Source organism: Amblyomma maculatum, chromosome 2 (genome assembly GCF_055883805.1).
Source record: "Amblyomma maculatum isolate TAMU_Amacu chromosome 2, ASM5588380v1, whole genome shotgun sequence".
NCBI classification, from domain to species: domain Eukaryota; kingdom Metazoa; phylum Arthropoda; class Arachnida; order Ixodida; family Ixodidae; genus Amblyomma; species Amblyomma maculatum.
The window spans coordinates 34,248,634-34,255,092 of record NC_139345.1 but is presented as its reverse complement, the minus strand read 5'-3'; positions in this window follow the sequence as shown (position 1 = coordinate 34,255,092).

Below are 6,459 nucleotides of genomic sequence, written 5' to 3'. Positions count from 1 at the left end.
TTTAAATTAGCCCTATATCAGCCCAGACGGGCCAGTGAACAAAAGGCGTTTGTTGCGGAATTCACAACGTTCTTTATTGCCGAGGGGGTGTGGTAAGTAAATCGTTTATCCTAATCTTGGCAAGGATGGCGCACGGTCGCGCTGGGCTTGGCATGTGCGTCGTTCACGACACAAGCCCAATAGAATTATGTATAACCCATGCCATATGCTGCCTGTATTAGGCCGAATGCTTAAACGCTGCAACCAGCTTGATCGCGAAGGAGCTGAAAATTAAAGTTACAGGGACTGCTGTGATAGATGGAACTCGGAGCTGGAATTTAAAACTTAAATGAAGTGATTTGCAGCTGATGAAACAATGAGCAAGGGGCGAGAGGAAATTCGTCTGTCCTCAAGTCTCAGCTTCGACAAGAAGACGACTTCGCCTGAGCAGAAGCTGTCATCCTTGGCAGGGGTAATAAAAGCACCTTATTTTGAGAAAGAGGAAATGGTGTGTGCGTGTTTGGGCGGGGGGGGGGGGGGGGGTTGTTGGGTGGATTCGAGAGGAACGGTGGTGGTTGAAGGTATGAAAGGAGGAAATGGTGACCTTGGCTTGAATCACGTTTCGTCTAGACAAATTTCATCATCATCATCATCAGCCTGTCTATACACACTGCAGGGCGAAGGCCTCTCCCATATTTCTCCAATTAACCCGGTCCTATGCTAGCATGCATCCACTTGACTCCTGCGAACTTCTTAACCTCATCCGCCCACCTAACTTTCTGCCGCCCCCTGCTACGCTTTCCTTCCCTTAGAATCCAGCTTGTTGCCCTAAGCGACCATCGGTTATCCTCTCTTCGCACAACTTGTCCTGCCCATGCCCATTTCTTCTTGATTTCCACTAGAATATCACTAACTTGAGTTATTTCTCTGACCCACTCTGCACGCTTCCTATCCCTTAATGTTACCCCTACCATATTTCGTTCCATAGCCCTCTGCGCTGCCTTCAACTTAAGTAGAACCCTCTTCGTTACCCTCCACGTTTCAGCCCCATAGGTGAGTACAGGTAAGATGCAACTGTTGTATACTTTCCTCTTGAGACAAATTTACTGACGCCAAAGTCACCGTCTTGTGACCCTTTCCGTACCACACCATAAAAATCACCTTTGAAAACTCTTTTCAAGAATCCCATCCTTTCTGCCTTCTGTTAACAATAGTGGAGGTAAAATTATTCAGGCTATTCTGGTAAGCAGGAAGACGCAAGTACCTAATTAATGGTATTTATTATTGAAATGATAAACGTGACTACTGTAATTAATAAATATTGTCCTCAAACAAGCATCATTGCTTTCAAGCGAGAGGAGACCACCTTACCGTCTTCGGACGTCGCTGATGTCGAGGTTGTTGCAGGCGTCTTCTGTCTCGGGATATAAAAGTTTGGAGAACCCAAGCGCCGCCGGTGCTGACATCACAGAGGCTGCCAACATATGCTCAGCCTTCACCTGCGGATGTCAACGCGCTCTGCAAGTAGTGCCTCATGTTATGCCATTTCTTTTTTGTTTCGTGCATGGTTGGCCTGCAAGTAGTGCCTCAGTTATGCCATCTTTTTTGTTTCGTGCGTGGTTGCCCTGCAAGTAGTACCTCAGTTATCCCATTTCTTTTTTGTTTCGTGCATGGTTGGCCCGAGAACACATCTGTGGCCCGCGGAACACTACGGCGTGCATGGATTTTTGGGTTGGAAAACATTTATTTCGTCAAAATACATATGCAGACGGTCCGCTCTAAATGGCCTCCAGCCCATGGCTGACGGCGACCTTAGCAGCCCACTCGGTGGCCAAGGCTTGAATGCCCGAGTCCGAGCTGACCAGAACGGCCTCCCATCGCTCAAGAGGAATTTGTACTAGATCCTCCAGTGAAGGTTCTTCTTTACATTGACATAGTATGTGATCTTACGTGGCTACTTCGCCACAGAACCATCACGCGTGGTTAAAGTCATCCAGGTACACTTTTGCTAATAGATAGGGGTTAAGAAAGGATCTCGTCTGGAGTCTCCTCCAAGCGGTCTCTTGTGCCTTATTTATCGCTTTGTCAAGTGGGGGAAATTTGTGCCGTTCCAATCTGTATTGACTTGTGATATCGCTAAAATATACCAGCCCCTCCTTGGAGTAATCCATGGATACGAACGACCCAACGACTCGGTTGACGAAACCTCGAGCCATGTTGTGGGCCGCCTCATTTCCCGGATTGCCCGAGTGGGCTGGCACCAATATCACCTCAATTTCTTTGTATGGTTGCCTGATCAGTTTCAGTATCTGCTATGCCGCAGTTGAGATTCTGCCCACCGCAAAGCTACGAACGGCAAATTTAGAATCAGAGAAGATGGCATCCGCGTCGGTGCTAGCTGTATGGCTAGTGCCACAGATGCCTCTTCCACTGTTTCTGAAGATTTTGTCACTACCGACCTTGATGCCCGCAGCCGCCCGTGCACGCCCACCACCGCCAGTGCGAACGCTCCTCTTGATGTGTATTCTGCCGCGTCGACATAGACAGCTCCTTCGCTCGTTGCGTATTTTTCGTGCATAGAGCTATCGCCCTAGCTTTTCTCCTTCCTTCGTGGTGGGAAGGGTGCATATTCTTTGGTAGTGGTTTGATCTTCAGTCGCTTCCAAAGGAGTTTGGGTAGCTGTGTTTTCGTATCCGCGGGTGGAAGTTTCACGCCTATACCTATGAGCTCTAGTACGGCAGCTGCCTGCCTTGGTGCGCTTAAGCCGTTCTTTTTGCATTGTGAGGTGATCCTTCTTGAGCTCCTCTAGTGTATGATGTATTCCCAGTCCCATGAGTCTTTTTGTACATGCGTAGTTTGGTAGCCCCAAGGCTGATTTGTATGCTTGCCTAATTGCCTCGGTTTTGCCTTTCTCAGCACCATCTAGCTTCAGGTATGGTAGTGTATACACATCCTGCTCAGGACAAATGCTTGCACTATCCCACAGAGGTCTTTTTCTACGGTTGGTGATTCTTCTGATTAACCTAATTGACATCGCCGCGAGAGCAAATACATGTAATACTTACGCCTAAAGTCATGAAGACAGCGAACAGGCTTCCCGAAATGGTAGCGAAGCCGCACGTCATGACGCAGTGGATTTCCGACCTGGTGAGACGCACCAAATAAGGCTTGACCAGAAGCGTCGAGTCGGCCTGCGTTTTGCGTGACAAAGGCCGATAAACATAATTTCACAGTGGTAGAGTCTATTGAGACTGACTGCTACGATGCTACGGGTAGCGATAATAAAAGGATGTATATTTCACCACCGCAATATACGTGGTGGCATGGTGACCACAGTAAAAGCTGCGTCCTGGACAGATCGACTCGGCCATAGACACCCAGCTGCTAACTTTGGCAGCAAAGTAGTTGGTCAGAGCTACAAATTACAATGCGTGTTTTGTGCAATATTACATAGGTACTTGACATGCACGTCCTGAAAAAAGAAATAAAACCACATGCATAACATAATCACATAAAAATAAAATCACGCACAACGTAGAATAACCTTAATTTGCTTCATAAATCCAATTGAGGAAGTGAAAGAATATATATACTAATTTGCAGTACGAGGCGTTTCCTAGCGGAATGTTATTCAAACGAAAGGTATATTCAACAGGCAGGGTAGCATATGTTCAAGTGTTTACAGCCATATGTTGCTCTGAATGTTTTAATGTGCCACCTATCGACGCTTCTTGTGTTATACATGTACTTTGTGAAGTGTTGGCTAGTTCATGAAGGTAGGAGGTATTGTTAGTACTCTCGTATTTTAAAGCGCGCAGCATAAGCGAATTTATTTTGACGATCGGAAGTATTTTATGTGTAGGTAAAAGTTCTCGCAGAACGTTTTAAAGACATCTTAGGTTATTCTTGAAACGCTTTTTTTTGCGAATGTGTGATTTTTTTGTATTCTTCTGACGATCTGAGTACAGTGCATATATGCTCACCATGCCCAGGAAGACGTTGCTGGCAGCGCAGAAGGACTCGCAGGCCGTAGTGCCCATGGTGGCGGACATGATGCGGCCGAACCTTAGTGCCAGGCACTGCAGGAGCCCGTAGTGGCACAGCACTGATACCAGCAGCCCGAAGGACACCACGGTCGAGACAATCTGCGCAGCTCAAGTGGACGCAACTGAATGACCAACCAGATTAAAGGTATGCAAGCAGCACAGTTTAAGCAATCAGGGATAAAACGACTTCTGCAAAAGAGAGCGGCCATACGAATAACGACTACGGGTATATATAGTTTCTTACACCCTTAACTAGAAGGGAAGCTGAGGACGCTGCACTTCAGCCACCATGGGCGCGCTAAGAAACATGGGCCGGCGCCCTACTTGATGCGGGACAGTCGGTTTTTCTCGGGTGCGCGGAGTGGCGTTACTATTATGTCTCTTTTTCATCATCATCATCATCATCTCGGGGTTCGTACATAGACCGCAAAAGCCATAGTAGCGAAGGTGCAAAAGCAGACGTCGCCAATAAAAGGTTTCTGTTTCCCTAAATGCCCCTAAAAACTTCCTTAAGTGATTGCGCAACCATAAATATTTCCAAAACGTTTTCTTTTCTTGCAAAGTGTGCCTATTAACTGTGAAATATTGGTATTTGTGCTGCTCAAAACTAAGCCAATAGGAGAAAGAGCTATCGCATATATTGGATACATTTCAAACTGACATGTTGTTTCTCTCTCTTTTTGCAATTCATAGTCACAAAATTGAATGTTAGAACATTGTATACGGTAGAACAACGTTTATCTTTGCATTAGTTTTGGCCAAAAGTAGCTCTGCGCTCGGTTGTTCTCCAGCCCATGATGCTTTTCCCATAGATGGCAGCACAGCTTCCCCTCTAGGTAAAAGTAAGAAACTCTATGACTACGGGCGTACAGACGTCGACAACGGCGCAATTCAAATAGAGAAGATCAGGAAGCAAGTGACGCTGTCCATTTATGAATTTTAAAATGTTTTCCTGTTGTTTTAAACCTGCGCAATGTAGACCAACTAGTGTGGACTATCGAGTCCCCACCAGCAAAACGAATTAACGGCGCCGCCTGCGACAGGATGATGAAAACACGCTTTAGCTGCGCAATCAAATTTATACACGCACTCTAGCAATGCTTGCTATCAGAACGGCGCACGAATCGCATCAACGCCATGGCGAAATACAATTGTTATTATGATAAGCACGTTGGCGTGTGCCTTACGTGCCAGGCCAGATGCGGATCCAGCGCGATAAAAAGAGGTTGTCATAGCTTCCCCGCAAAACCGACATCACTAGCAGTCAAAGCCTGCTGTTTGAAAATGCTGGCAACAGCTATATCATCGGAATAAAAATAAAATTCCTACGAAGTTCAATTCAACCAATACGGGCCAGAAAAGCGATTGCCCGCCAAGGTGGATACGCCCGGCGAAGAAAGCGGAGTGCGCGGATACTCTTAAGACCATGCGCTCGCTCCTGCGAGCGCCTGGAGTACCAGCCTAGCGCTGACAGCCCACGCTGTTGCACAGTCCACCAATGGAAGGCACGCAGCAGCCCGTTGTCACGTTAGGACAGTCGGATATGGGCATTACGTCATTCTGAATGAAGATATCACCACCATAGGATTACCTGTCATAGCAGGCCGGCCGCCTCACGTATAAAGCCAGAACGTCTTCCGAACTGGGGCCGTTGAACGACGGTAATATATATATATATATATATATATATATATATATATATATATATATATATATATATATATATTACTTTCGTTTAACACAACGCGATGCTTCTTTTGGCGCAAGAACACTATAAATTTTACATTTTCCTTTCTATAATGAATAATATTCGTGGCTGCTAAAGTCATACACAGACGGTCGTGCTAACGCATTGCACTATATACCAAGCAGCACTAGTGCAGAAATGCACAAGGCAGAGCTAACAAAACTTGTGCAATAACCTCGATTGCCCTCACTATTTGAAAACGATGAAATGGACGGGCGAATTAACCGTGAATAAATAATACACATATATTGATGAGACCCTCCCTATGTCTGCACACCTACCGTGAATGCAAGCACGGGCTGTTGGTGGGCCATTCCCCCTTCTAGCTGCCCCGTGGTCAGGTATCCGAACACGAAGCGGCCGCCATGGCTGGCGAGTGATATAGCGCGGGTCATCTTGTCGGCGATGCAGGCAAGTGCACCGCGGCCAACCTTCCAACGCACTAGTAGTAGACCCAGCGCAAACTGGAGCAAGAAACCGCAAAGCACGGGACGCCACCTGATCTGCGGTGGGTCCGAACAGCAACACAAAAGAGGCGATGCATTCTTTAATTCAATACAGCCAATGAAGCCCAAAGTATTGAACAAAATTATGACGAGACAGGTTAGGCGACGACCCGACATATAAAGACCGTATTTAAATAAGCCTTATGAACGTACCTGCGCAGCTTATATATGTGTAGAGTAC